Source organism: Phyllobates terribilis, unplaced genomic scaffold (assembly GCF_046119375.1).
Source record: "Phyllobates terribilis strain yellow unplaced genomic scaffold, ASM4611937v1 Scaffold_3__8_contigs__length_932513732, whole genome shotgun sequence".
In the NCBI taxonomy this organism is placed as follows: Eukaryota; Metazoa; Chordata; class Amphibia; order Anura; family Dendrobatidae; genus Phyllobates; species Phyllobates terribilis.
The window spans coordinates 61,530,446-61,546,395 of record NW_027362763.1 but is presented as its reverse complement, the minus strand read 5'-3'; the positions used below and the strand labels follow the sequence as shown (position 1 = coordinate 61,546,395).

General features: G+C 43.6%; 1 protein-coding gene across 2 annotated transcripts in view; it reads right to left on the bottom strand.

Annotated features, from left to right (window-relative positions):
* RCAN2 (regulator of calcineurin 2) overlaps positions 1–425 on the bottom strand; it is a 98,195-nt gene extending 97,770 nt beyond the window's left edge. Inside the window, exon 1 of one of the 2 annotated variants that reach the window (XM_073673924.1) lies at positions 297–425. The gene's annotated coding sequence lies outside the window, so the exon portion shown is untranslated. Of the gene's footprint in view, positions 1–249 lie in introns of both variants that reach the window. The other variant, XM_073673925.1, reaches the window with a different exon arrangement.
* Between the last annotated feature and the right edge of the window lie 15,525 nt (positions 426–15,950).

Here is a 15,950-nt window from a genome sequence, read left to right as displayed (position 1 = left end):
TCCCCATCCAGTGCAGAGCCCCCAGTGCCCCCAGTCCCCATCCAGTGCTGAGCCCCCAGTGCCCCCTGTTCCCATTCAGTGCTGAGCCCCCAGTGCCCCCTGTCCCCATCTCCCTGATGTCACACTGCTGACCTCTGCTTGCCATGTCCTGCAGTAACTCCTGGCTATTCTCCATTGCCAGGTACCTGCCAGTGCTCAGTATAGGTGGAGCAGCCTGGCAGCCATCAGTAGCAGCTCCTCCTGCCTCACCTTGTACAATAACACTGCAATCCCCCGGAGCTCAGTCTGTCACCTACCTGCAGCAGCAGCAGATCAGCTGTGTGTGTCCTCTCCTGCTCTGTCCCCGCCCGCACTGCTCCGGTACACAGGCGCACAGCGGACAGCCAATCAGCAGCCGCCCGACCGCAGCGCTTCACTGACACACTGTGAGGTGAACCCGAGAATTTATCTCACAATCGCGGCAGATACTGGAGTGCGCGCAACAATCTGTATATACAGCAGTGGTGTGATATACAGAGGACGGGGTGCAATACAGGGCCGAGGGTAAGGTGTGTATACAGGGTACATGAACAGTGATATACACAGACTGCAGATATAGTGTTATATACAGGCTGCAGATACAGTGTTATATACAGGCTGCAGATACAGTGTTATATACAGGCTGCAGATATAGTGTTATATACAGGCTGCAGATATAGTGTTATATACAGGCTGCAGATATAGTGTTATATACAGGCTGCAGATATAATGTTATATACAGGGTACAGATATAGTGTTATATACAGGGTACAGATATAGTGTTACATACAGGCTGCAGATATAGTGTTACATACAGGCTGCAGATACAGTGTTATATACAGGCTGCAGATACAGTGTTATATACAGGCTGCAGATATAGTGTTATATACAGGCTGCAGATACAGTGTTATATACAGGCTGCAGATATAGTGTTATATACAGGCTGCAGATATAATGTTATATACAGGGTACAGATATAGTGTTATATACAGGCTGCAGATATAGTGTTATATACAGGCTGCAGATACAGTGTTATATACAGGCTGCAGATACAGTGTTATATACAGGCTGCAGATATAGTGTTATATACAGGCTGCAGATACAGTGTTATATACAGGCTGCAGATATAGTGTTATATACAGGCTGCAGATACAGTGTTATATACAGGCTGCAGATATAGTGTTATATACAGGGTTCAGATATAGTGTTATATACAGGCTGCAGATATAGTGTTATATACAGGGTACAGATATAGTGTTATATACAGGCTGCAGCTATAGCGTTATATACAGGCTGCAGATATAATGTTATATACAGGGTACAGATATAGTGTTATATACAGGCTGCAGATATAGTGTTATATACAGGCTGCAGATACAGTGTTATATACAGGCTGCAGATATAGTGTTATATACAGGCTGCAGATATAATGTTATATACAGGGTACAGATATAGTGTTATATACAGGCTGCAGATATAGTGTTATATACAGGCTGCAGATATAGTGTTATATACAGGCTGCAGATACAGTGTTATATACAGGCTGCAGATACAGTGTTATATACAGGCTGCAGATATAGTGTTATATACAGGCTGCAGATACAGTGTTATATACAGGCTGCAGATATAGTGTTATATACAGGCTGCAGATACAGTGTTATATACAGGCTGCAGATATAGTGTTATATACAGGGTACAGATATAGTGTTATATACAGGCTGCAGATATAGTGTTATATACAGGGTACAGCTATAGTGTTATATACAGGCTGCAGCTATAGCGTTATATACAGGCTGCAGATATAATGTTATATACAGGGTACAGATATAGTGTTATATACAGGCTGCAGATATAGTGTTATATACAGGGTACAGATATAGTGTTATATACAGGCTGCAGATATAGCGTTATATACAGGCTGCAGATATAATGTTATATACAGGGTACAGATATAGTGTTATATACAGGCTGCAGATATAGTGTTATATACAGGGTACAGATATAGTGTTATATACAGGGTACAGATATAGTGTTATATACAGGCTGCAGATATAGTGTTATATACAGAGTACAGATATAGTGTTATATACAGGCTGCAGATATAGCGTTATATACAGGCTGCAGATATAATGTTATATACAGGGTACAGATATAGTGTTATATACAGGCTGCAGATACAGTGTTATATACAGGCTGCAGATATAGTGTTATATACAGGGTACAGATATAGTGTTATATACAGGCTGCAGATATAGTGTTATATACAGGGTACAGATATAGTGTTATATACAGGCTGCAGATATAGTGTTATATACAGGCTGCAGATACAGTGTTATATACAGGCTGCAGATATAGTGTTATATACAGGCTGCAGATACAGTGTTATATACAGGCTGCAGATATAGTGTTATATACAGGCTGCAGATATAGTGTTATATACAGGGTACAGATATAGTGTTATATACAGGCTGCAGATATAGTGTTATATACAGGGTACAGATATAGTGTTATATACAGGCTGCAGATATAGTGTTATATAAAGGCTGCAGATATAATGTTATTTACAGGGTACAGATATAGTGTTATATACAGGCTGCAGATACAGTGTTATATACAGGCTGCAGATATAGTGTTATATACAGGCTGCGGATATAGTGTTATATACAGGCTGCGGATATAGTGTTATATACAGGCTGCGGATACAGTGTTATATACAGGCTGCAGATACAGTGTTATATACAGGCTGCAGATACAGTGTTATATACAGGCTGCAGATATAATGTTATATACAGGCTGCGGATACAGTGTTATATACAGGCTGCAGATACAGTGTTACATACAGGCTGCAGATATAGTGTTACATACAGGCTGCAGATATAGTGTTACATACAGGCAGCAGATATAGTGTTACATACAGGCTGCAGATATAGTGTTATATACAGGCTGCAGATATAGTGTTATATACAGGCTGCAGATACAGTGTTATATACAGGCTGCAGATATAGTGTTATATACAGGCTGCAGATATAGTGTTATATACAGGCTGCAGATATAGTATTATATACAGGCTGCAGATATAGTATTATATACAGGCTGCAGATACAGAGTTATATACAGGATGCAGATAACGTATTATATACAGGCTACAGCTATAGTGTTATATACAGGCTACAGATACAGTGTTATATACCGGCTGCCGATATAGTGTTATATACAGGCTGCAGATACAGTGTTATATACAGGCTGCAGATACAGTGTTATATACAGGCTGCAGATATAGTGTTATATACAGGGTACAGATATAGTGTTATATACAGGCTGCAGATACAGTGTTATATACAGGCTGCAGATATAGTGTTATATACAGGGTACAGATATAGTGTTATATACAGGCTGCAGATATAGTGTTATATGCAGGGTACAGATATAGTGTTATATACAGGCTGCAGATATAGTGTTATATACAGGCTGCAGATATAGTGTTATATACAGGCTGCAGATACAGTGTTATATACAGGCTGCAGATATAGTGTTATATACAGGCTGCAGATACAGTGTTATATACAGGCTGCAGATATAGTGTTATATACAGGGTACAGATATAGTGTTATATACAGGCTGCAGATATAGTGTTATATACAGGGTACAGATATAGTGTTATATAAAGGCTGCAGATATAATGTTATATACAGGGTACAGATATAGTGTTATATACAGGCTGCAGATACAGTGTTATATACAGGCTGCAGATATAATGTTATATACAGGCTGCGGATACAGTGTTATACACAGGCTGCGGATATAGTGTTATATACAGGCTGCAGATACAGTGTTATATACAGGCTGCAGATATAGTGTTATATACAGGGTACAGATATAGTGTTATATACAGGCTGCAGATATAGTGTTACATACAGGCTGCAGATATAGTGTTATATACAGGCTGGAGATACAGTGTTATATACAGGCTGCAGATATAGTGTTATATACAGGCTACAGCTATAGTGTTATATACAGGGTACAGATATAGTGTTACATACAGGCTGCAGATATAGTGTTACATACAGGCTGCAGATATAGTGTTATATACAGGCTGGAGATACAGTGTTATATACAGGCTGCAGATATAATGTTATATACAGGGTACAGATATAGTATTATATACAGATTGCAGATATAATGTTATATACAGGCTGCAGATATAGTGTTATATACAGGCTGCAGATATAGTGTTATATACAGGCTGCAAATATAGTGTTATATACAGGCTGCAGATCTAATGTTATATACAGGGTACAGATATAGTATTATATACAGGCTGCAGATATAGTGTTATATACAGGCTGCAGATATAGTGTTATATACAGGCTGCAGATATAGTGTTACATACAGGCTGCAGATATAGTGTTACATACAGGCTGCAGATATAGTGTTATGTACAGGCTGCAGATATAGTGTTATATACAGGCTGCCGGTATAGTGTTATATACAGGCTGCAGATATAGTGTTATATACAGGCTGCAGATATAATGTTATATACAGGCTGCGGATACAGTGTTATACACAGGCTGCGGATATAGTGTTATATACAGGCTGCAGATACAGTGTTATATACAGGCTGCAGATATAGTGTTACATACAGGCTGCAGATATAGTGTTATATACAGGCTGGAGATACAGTGTTATATACAGGCTGCAGATATAATGTTATATACAGGGTACAGATATAGTATTATATACAGATTGCAGATATAATGTTATATACAGGCTGCAGATATAGTGTTATATACAGGCTGCAAATATAGTGTTATATACAGGCTGCAGATCTAATGTTATATACAGGGTACAGATATAGTATTATATACAGGCTGCAGATATAGTGTTATATACAGGCTGCAGATATAGTGTTATATACAGGCTGCAGATATAGTGTTACATACAGGCTGCAGATATAGTGTTACATACAGGCTGCAGATATAGTGTTATGTACAGGCTGCAGATATAGTGTTATATACAGGCTGCCGGTATAGTGTTATATACAGGCTGCAGATATAGTGTTATATACAGGCTGCAGATATAATGTTATATACAGGGTACAGATATAGCGTTATATACAGGCTGCAGATATAATGTTATATACAGGCTGCAGATATAGTGTTACATACAGGCTGCAGATATAGTGTTACATACAGGCTGCAGATATAGTGTTATATACAGGCTGCAGATATAGTGCTATATACAGGCTGCAGATATAATGTTATATACAGGGTACAGATATAGCGTTATATACAGGCTGCAGATATAATGTTATATACAGGCTGCAGATATAGTGTTACATACAGGCTGCAGATATAGTGTTATATACAGGCTGCAGATATAGTTCTAGAAACAGAATTTTATATAGAAACCTGAGGCACAGTGCTATTCACAGGTCAGTGTGTCAGCTACGTGTGGTGATACACGTCCGTTTTTCCAGCAGCACGGCTGTACTATAGAATTGGTGGGCGTCGTGGGATCACCATGGATAATGTCGGAACTGCGGGGTTTTTATGGATCTAATAAATTGGTGAATGAGGGACTGTGTCTTGTCTTCTTTCATTTAATTCTCTCTTTTTATGTCTTTCTGGTGGCCATTTGTGGACTTCGTCGGAATCCTTGGACTACTTCGGACCGGCATGGCTTTTTTTTTTAATTAATAAATTGGTGAACCAGGGAGTCGGGAGTGTTTTTTACAATAAAATATTTTTGTGTGTGTTTTTCTTTCACATTACTGGGTTAGTAATGGGGATGTCTGATGGACGCCTCTCCATTACTAACCCCTGGGCTTGATTTCAGCGGATACTACACAGCTGACGTCAACCTCAAAAAATATTACCCTGATTGCCAACGCACCAGGGAAATCGGGAAGAGCCGGGCACAGTGCCAGAATTGGTGCATCTAATGGATGCGCCAAATCTGGAGCAGCAGCGGGCTGGTATTTTTAAGCTGGGAAGGGGCTAATATCAATGGATTTTCCCAGCCTGATAGTATAAGCCCACAGCTGTCTGCTTTCCCTGTACTGGTTATCAAAAATTCGAGGGACCCCCACGTCGTTTTTTTTAAACATTTATTTATTAGCGTAATAAAAGTACAGTAAACTACACACACACAGCACTAATTATATCTCTCGCGAATGTCTATCTTGCTGTCTATCTACCCTTAGCTACCATCTATCTATCCTATATATATCTATCTATCTATCTTGATCTTTGTATATTTAACACCTAAACATGTCACTTCTCTTTTGCATTCTCTTCCAGTACGTGTACATGGACGGCACACGCATTGTACACAAACACACGGACGCGGATAGCACTGTGCACAGTACTGGAAATATCAGGACGTGTGAAGGGAGCCTTATCTTCATGCTTGCCAGCACATTTCCGTTTATATACCTGTGTGCATAATGCTTATGAAGAGTGACTGCTCACCAGCCTGTATATAACATCACATATAGACCTATGAAGAGTGACTGCTCACCAGCCTGTATATAACATCACATATAGACCTATGAAGAGTGACTGCTCACCAGCCTGTATATAACATCACATATAGACCTATGAAGAGTGACTGCTCACCAGCCTGTATATAACATCACATATAGACCTATGAAGAGTGAGGGCTGTGCAGCCTGTGTATAACATCACATATAGACCTATGAAGAGTGAGGGCTGTGCAGCCTGTGTATAAGTCTTATCTGTGGCGATACTGTACATCTGTACATTGCGTGGATCTGCAGTAAAGGACAAACATGCTGTATATCTGGTGTCTTTGCTTAGTTTGCTTTGTGCTCAGCATTATCCAGACACAGCAGGTTTAGGGGCTGATTCAGTTTACACTATTTATTGTGCATTTGCAGATGTAGCAGAGCCAAATATGACATTTAAAGGGGACCTGTCACTTGCCATAAATTTGAAATTTTTTAACTTCTGTAAATGCTGCTGTTCTCCTGAATCTAGAGATGTTTTTCTTTTGTTCCTGTTCCTCTCTGTTCCTGAGATATAGCCATCTCTTCCTTGTATGTAAATCTAGTATTGTTAGTGTGGCGCCCCTGAGGGTTCAGTCGCCACAGGGGTACTGCACCTCAGTCGAGGTGTGGTATCTCCTCTTCCAGGTAAGGATGGAGCATCTCTCAGGACACCACTTCACCACTCAACACTACACCACTCCTGTCCTGAAAGGGGCCTAAATGCACCAGGGTGCTACCCCGGCCCGGGATAGAGGAGATGGGGGGAACCAAAGATAGGGGGAACCATGTAGTGGGTGAGGGTGGAGGACACACTTTTAGGAAACACATATTGTTTCATATTTAATTTACGGCCATCTTAAGTTCAAGGTCTTTGATTGTGATCTTCGTCTGTGATTGTGGTCTTCGACTGTGATTGTGGTCACCCGCCAGAGTCCAGCATAAGGCCGCAGCCGACTGGAGATACACGGTCCTCGTTCTCTGGCCTTGAGACAAGGAGCAGGTCAGAGTTAACCACTGTCTCTACCCGGTCAAGGTCCTTACCTAAGAAAGCCTGGAGGGGAGCAGAGGAGATAGGCTCCACAGGCAAAAGGGTGATACGGACGGAGCGGCCTACGGCACCTGTATTCTTTACTCTGGCCTAGTCAGAGGGATTCCTGCTGCAAGAGGGGTGACCGGCCCCCGATATCTGACTTTGTCACTTCACGTCTCAGTCGGAAAAGCCCAGAGGCTTAGTGGATCCCAGGGGGATACGGACGGAGCGGCCTACGCCACCTGTATCTCTTACACTGTGTTTATCCAGTGGGACCCGGCCTTACACATACCACACACAGTCAGGAGAAGACTTAGTGGGAGAACAACCTACCAAGGAGAAGAACACACACCAGCGGGGTCTCAACAGGTGCTCCTGATCTACCTGGAAAGTGCTGAACCCCCTTCCCGCTGGCCGCAGTACACCGCGAGTAGCAGAGAGAAGCTTTGCGGCTGAAAGATCATCCCAAGTGAGTAAAGACCCGGATGACTTCATACACCGCCTTAGCTCATTATTTCCTGCGCGGCACTGCACCCACCATCACTTCTCTCACTGCCCTGAGGCCTGCTCCGCCTGTGGGGAGCCATCCCATCTTAGCTGCCCGTAACACCGGCCTCAGTGGACTGAAGCAGCGCCGGTGCCCATCACCGGAAACCGCAGGTGGCGTAGTCGAAAAATACCACTCTTAATTGAAAGCCCATTACATCTATCTTTTATGTGACCGCCCTGGGCACGGAACGGGTCTAGGCCACGACTGCATCCCCCGTAACACCTACACTGACCCGGCTCCGAGTAACCCCATTTCCCAGGGTGGGCTATCAGGTGTCACATTAGCAAAGTGGGTGTGGTCCTCAGGAACACATCCACAGAGAAGAGTTGAGAACCACACCCACTTGGTGAACTAGACTAGATTTATATACAAGGAGCAGAGGAACGGAGAAGAGCAGAAACAAGAGAAAACCATCTCTAGATTCAGGAGAACAGCAACATTTACACTAGGTTAAAACAATACATATTTATTGGAAGTGACAGATCCTCTTTAGAATTAGGTTTAGTCTGAGTAACCCACCAGACAACCCTGGTGTGTCCTACAGACATGCCATTAATGTGTGTGGTCAGGATATCACTTCAGAGTTATGAATGGAAACGCAACGCAAATGTGAACAGTGCTCTTCTTCTGTAATGCCAGCTGTCGATTTCTGAAACTTCGTTAATCCAGGCTACCTGATTTCCTGCTTTTTATAAAGATCTGTGATAAGACCACCGCGTGATCTCAGACCCCCAATCATCATGGAGGTGAACAAGATCAGACTGCATTCGAACCCCTTTGACTCTGCCTAGAGAGATCTGATACGGCAGCACAGACAAACTCATTGATCTGAATGGTCTATTAAATAGAGTGCTCTGGAATTGAGCACTCTGTAGAGTGTTTTCTTTCTATGTAAAAAGTTGTGTTGCTTTGTTTTGTATTGCTTTGTTTCACAGGTTGGCTGGATGGTGGGATGGGGTCCAGTGATAGAACTAGAAATGAGTGTCAAGGTGAGCAGTTGAGGACTAACTAGATCTTTTATACTGTTATGATTACCAAAGCACATTCATATGGGTAACGTACAAACCAGGAAGACAAATACCTGAACCTGACAGGTCCCTGTTCAGATTAGGAAAAGCCCTTCTCTGACCCTGGTCTGTCCCTGACCGACTGCGGTGGTTGGCACTCTAAGGTAAGGCAATGGCTCGCCCAGTCAACAGCGGCTTACCCTGAATGTCCTTAGCTGCTCCAAGGATCACTAGAGTAGCAGTTCCCTAAGGAGAAAAGTAATGACACACAAAGCAACTGCAACCAACACAAACTACAGCACTGTGAATGAATCCAATAAAGTCTATCATCAGCAGGAAATACCAGTAATGGAAGGTATTTAAAGATGCACCCAAAAGGTGATAGGACAGACAAACAGAGTAAATTAAAAACACCTGTTACCCAAAACCGACAGAAACAAAGATAACAGAACTAAAACACCTAAAGAAAAGGTGTATCTGTTGTGGCTCATCGGAACACAGAATCAAAGGTTCGAATGATGAAGCACGGCAATCTCCCCCCTTCAAGAAGGAGACCACTGGACCCACCGAGATCTCCAACTGCTGAAGCCACAGATAGAACTTCCTCACTAGGTGATTGACATGTAGGTCTTTAGCATCCACCCAGGAGTTATCCTCTGGACCGAAACCCACTTAATAAGAAACTGAAGTCGCCGTCTGACATGTCTGGAATTCAAAACATGTTCCACCTCTTACTCCTTGTTCTCTTCCAAGTCTACCTCAATACTGTCCTGAGGACCCGGCGTCCCTTCAAACTTTTTAAAAGCGAAACATGGAAGAAATTATTAATCATCCATGCAACCGGAAGTTGGACCGGATTAATGATCTTGATTATCTTATACGATCCATCAAATTTAGGAGAACATTTTCTGGATGGAAATTTAAGACAGATATTTTTAGAGAATAACCAGACAAAATCTCCCACCATAAAGACACCGGATTAATGATCTTGATTATCTTATACGATCCATCAAATTTAGGAGAACAATTTTTGGATGGAACTTTAAGACAGAGATTTTTAGAGAATAACCAGACAAAATCTCCCACCACAAAGACAGGAGCCCTCCTACGTCTGCGGTTGGCAGTTCTCTTGGTCCAATCGCAAGTTATCAAAAGACCTCTTTTAACCTCTCCAAACCTTAACCAAACGAGACGAATATCTTTCCTCCTCTGGGACTGCAGACTGCAAACCAGAAAAATCTCTGAAAACTGGATGGAAATCCCCACAACAGCAAGCAAGGCGAGGTACTGGTAGCAGTAGAGGTGCAATTATTGAGTGAGAACTCAGCAAGGGAAAGAAAATCCATCCAATCCTCTTAATTAGATGAGACAAAACATCTTAAATATTGTTCGAATTACAGGTTCATTCTCTCTGTCTGACCATTAGTCTCAGGATGATAACCTTAGGAGAATGGTAGCTTAATTCCCAATCTAGAGCAAAAGCTTCACCAAAAGCTAGCCACAAACTGAACCTCTCTATCAGATATAATGATATTAGGAACACCATAAAGTTTAACGACGTGGGATATAAACAAAGTAGCTAAACCTTTAGTCGTAAGCAATTTTGGTAGAGGAACCAAGTGAACCTTGATCTTGCTAAAACAATCAACCACCATCCACACCACAGTATTTCCACCAGAATTACGCAAATCCGTGACAAAATCCATAGAGAAGTGGGTCCAAGTCGAGACAGAACCTTGTTAGGCAAAAGAAACCCTGCTGGGGTCTGGCGAGAAGCTTTTGACCTGGTGCAAATCCTGCTCTTACGGACATAATCATCCACATTGAGCACTCTGTCACCAAAAGGACTTAGAAACAGCTCTCCAGGTGGAAGAGGAATCAGGATGTCCAGCCAACAGTCATGCCATGTACTTCGTTAAAAAGATCAGTGCGAAGCGAGATAGGCACAAAAAACTTGCCGAGTGGCAAGCCCTCTGGTGCCCCATCCTGAGCCTCCATAAGGCGCTGTCTGAGATCAATATCCAAAGCACCCACCACCACCCTGTCACTAAGAATTTTAACTGGGTTTCCATTTTGAATTTTCAAATACGGAACGAAACTACGTGATAAGGCATCCACCTTAACATTCTTAGCACCAGGGAGATATATCACAGAGAAATGAAACTGAGCGAAAAAGCCTTCCAGGCCTCTCTAGTGTTCAGGCACTTAGCAGTGTCAACATAGAGTAAATTTTTGTAATTGGTAAAGACCATTACTCTTTGCCTAGCCCCCTTCAACCAATGACTCCATTCCTCGAAAGCTTTTTTAGCCGCCAAGAGTTCCTGATTGCCTATATCATAGTTGGACTCTGCTTGTGAGAATTTTCGCGATAAAAAAGCACAAGGATGAAAGTAACCCTTCTTCTTCTGTGAAAGAACAGCACCCATCCCTACAGAAGAACAGTCTACCTCAACCACAAAAGGCAAATCAATGATAGGTTGACAGAGGACCAAAACTTTTGAAAAGGCTAACTTGCAAAAGCATCAACAGCCTCAGAAAACCATAGTCATATCAGTAAGAGGTTTGACTATGACTGAATATGATGTAACGGTATGGGTTACATAGGACACGAGCCTCAATCTCCTTTCTTGACAAAGAAAAATCCCACGGTGACTGGTGAGGTGGAAAGCCTTATGTGACCCTTGGAGAAACTCTTTTGAATGTACTCTTTTAAGGCATTTCTTTCCGTAAGAGAGAGATTAAACATACAGTACAAGATTCAGGCAATTTGGCTCCTGGGATAAATTTGATAGCACAATCATATAACCTATGCGGGGGAAGAACTTCACATTCAGTCTCAAAATAAACATCCTCAAAATCCTAAATAAAATCTGGAAGAAGAGATCTCATGGATGCCAGGGATTTAGACAAATAATTGGAAAAACAAAAATTCCCCAATATTTAACCTCGCGAGTCTCCCAATTGATGGTAGGATTGTGTTTCACCAACCAGGGCATACCCAAAACGCCTTTAAGTGGTAATGAAGGAAAGACCATGAAAAACATAGATTCTGTGTGTAACACTCCCACTCTCATGCACACAGTCTCAACCTTAGAAGTAACATGACTTTGGGTAATGGGAGAATTATCAATTGCGGATACTGGAATAGGATGACCGAGAGTTGACACTGTGTACCCAAACTCGATAGCAAAATCACTGTCAATGAGATCTAAGGCGGGACATAAGTCAACAAATGCAGAGGTAAGTACAGTACCGACCAAAAGTTTGGACACACTTTCTCATTTAAAGATTTTTCTGTATTTTCATGACTATGAAAATTGTACTTTCACACTGAAGGCATCAAAACTATGAATTAACACATGTGGAATTATATACTTAATAAAAAAGTGTGAAACAACTGAAAATATGTCTTATATTCTAGGTTCTTCAAAGTAGCCACCTTTTGCTTTGATGACTGCTTTGCACACTCTTGGCATTCTCTTGATGAGCCTCAAGCCATTTGCTTGTTGGCACTGCAGAACACAGCCAGGTCCTTTCCATATTACAGCGCTAGAAATCCAGCTATTTAAAACTGTGGTTTGTCCATCACACGGATCACATATAATTGCGCTGAAAATGTTGCCATTTCTGGCCTCCATTTAAATTTTGTTGCAGTGTGTCAGTGAACTGATTGACACGAGGTCGGCGCTGTTAAAAATAGTTACCTACAGGCCAGCTATCTAAAACTGTGATTTGTTCGTCACACGGATCACATATAATTGCGCTGGAAATATTGCCATTTCTGGCCTCCATTTAAATTTTGTTGCAGTGTGTCAGTGAACTTATTGACACGAGGTCGGCGCTGTTAAAAATAGTTACCTACATGCCAGCTATTTAAAACTGTGGTTTGTCCGTCACACGGATCACATATAAGTTCGCTCCAAATTCAGCCATTTGTAGTGAGCGTGGAAGATATTGCCCTCCATTTAAAATGGGCAAGGCACGTGCCAAGGGACGGGGAGCTGGACATGATGGTGCATGCAGAGGCCGTGGGCAAGCTGAAACACCCACATCTTTTAGCTCGACCTTCCTGTCCCAATTAATAGGGGACCGCAGAACACCACTATTGAACACAGAGCAGTGTGAAAAGGTTATTGGTTGGATAGCAGATAATTCTTCCAGTCACTTAGCCACCACCGCCACCCTGTCTTCCACACGGTCAAATCTCAGAAGCCGTGAGTCTGGACTGCATATTCCTCACCCTGATCCTCCTTCCTCCCACCATGCCGATTGCCCAGAGACAACTGATTCCACACTTGGACACTCCGAAGAGCTGTTCACTTTTCCATTTATAGATTTGGGCATCTTGTCTGATCCACTTGAAGCGGGGCAAAAGAAGATCGCATGTAGCGATGCCCAAATATTTGAGCAGCCACGGTCATACGAAGGCGACGGTGGGAAAGTGTCACAAGAGGTGATGAGACACAATTACCAGAAAGTCTGGAGGAGGACCAGGGTGCAGAAGTGGAAGACGAGGTGGTGGATGATATAGTAACTGACCCAACCTGACAGCAGCACAGAGGGGGGGGGGAGGTAGAGCACCCCAACAGGCAGGATGCAGCAGTGTGGTAGCCACAGACAGAAGGCGGTCAACCGTTCCCCGTAACATCAACACGACGGAAGTTGCCAGTACAACTATTAGGTCTTCCCGAGTCTGGTTGTTTTTTTTAAGACTGCCGATAACCCCAAAAAGGCCATTTGCACCACCTTCAAGGCCAGCATCAGCAGGGTAGCAAAACTACCAGCCTGACCACCACCAGCATGATCAGGCACATGGCAGCACAGCACCCGACTTTGTGGGCCGAACCCCAGGGTCCAGGAAGGGTGTCTGTGGGTGACACCACTGCTTCTTCCGCTGTTGTGCGTGCAAATCAATCCCCTGTCCATAGTGCATGCGAAGATGCCTCCTGCCCTGAACCTGTCGTTGCACATTCTCAACTAGAACCATCAGCAACCACGTTCTTGTCTCAGCGCAGCGTGCAGTTGTCTATACCCCAGTCCTTGGAACGCAAGCGCAAATACGCAGCCAACGCCCCACAGGCTACACTACTAAATTCCCACATTTCGCGACTGCTTGCGCTCGAAATGTTTCCTTTTAGGCTCGTGGAGATGGAAGCTTTCGGCAACCTGCTGGTGGCGGCCGTCCCTCGGCACTTGGTCCCCAGCCGCCACTATTTCTCCCGGTGTGCCGTCCCACATTACACAAGCACGCGTCCCAAAACATTAGCCGTGCCCTCAACAATGCAGTTACAGGGAAAGTCCACCTAACCACGGACACGTGGACAAGTGCTTGTGGGCAGGGACGATACATCTCACTGACGGCACACTGGGTTAACATAGTGGAAGCCGGAACCCAGTCGAACCTTGAGACAGAACACATCCTCACGATACCGAGGACTGCGGGACCTAGGTCAATCAGGGTTGCCCCACAGACTACAGCTCCTGCACCTCATCCTCCTGAGCCTCTTCCTCCTCTTCAGCCTCCATCTCTGAAATGACCAGATCAGTTACAAGCTGGAAGCACTGCAGCACTGCCTCGGCCAAGCGGCAACAGGCTGTGCTGAAGCTAATATGCTTAGGTGACAAACCGCACAATGCTGAAGAGTTGTGAACAGCTCTGAAAGAGCAGGCAGATCTGTGGTTGACACCGCTGAACCTACAGCCAGGCATGGTCGTGTGTGACAATGGCCGGAACCTGGTGGCGGCTCTGAGGCGAGACGAGCACACAAGTACCATACCTGGCCCATGTGCTTAACCTCGTTGTTCAGCGGTTTCTCAAAAGCTTCCTGGAGCTGCCGGATCTGCTTGTCAAAGTACGCCGCCTGTGTGACCATTTTAGAAAGTCAGCTACAGCTTACTCTGCCCTTGCATGCTTCAGCAGCATTTGCAGCTTCCGGCTCACCGACTGGTGTGTGATGTCCCCACGTGTTGGAACTCTACACTGCAGATGTTGGGAAGGATTTGTGAGCAGAAGAGGGCAGTTGTTGACTACCAGCATCAACAAGGCCGTTGGTATTCAGTTCAGACTCCACACATAAGACCTCAGGAGTGGACATGGATGTCAGACATATGTACCATTCTCCAAAACTTTCAGGACTCCACCAAGATGGTGAGCGGCGATGACGCTATAATTAGCATCACCATCCCACTTCTCTGTCTTCTGAAATGCTCTCTGCTCACAATCAAAGAGGATGCATTGCAAGCGGAGCACGATGAAATGGAGCAAGGAACCATACAGGGTGATTACACACAGTCCAGCCTCATCTCATCCCAACATGGATTGGGTGACAATGAGGAAAAAGAGGAGGAGGAAGAACAGGAGCTAGTTTCATGCGCTATAGACGGTACTACGTGCACAACTGTCATACCGTCTGTTCAGCGTGGATGGCCTGAAGACAGGGAGGAGGAGGAGGAGAGCATGGTCAGTCGCCCTCTTGGTGAGGACACGGAAGCCTTGCCTGTTAGCAGTCTGGCACGCATGGCTGAGTTTATGTTACACTGCCTTTCCCGTGACCCTCGCGTTCTCAAAATTTTGGGTGACAGTCATTACTGGTTGGTGACACTTCTAGACCCACGCTACAAGGAGAACTTTATATCTCTTATTCCTGAGGCGGACAGGTCTACAAAAATGGGCCAGTACCAGAAAGCCCTTGTTGCTGAATTATTAAAAAAATTCCCATCTGAAAACACTAGCGGGAGTGGTCACAGTTCGTTGGACAACTTCAATCCACCAGAGGCTGGGGAACACTGTCAAGGTTCTGGGAGAGTTTTCTTAGCCCCTCACATCACACAGGCCCT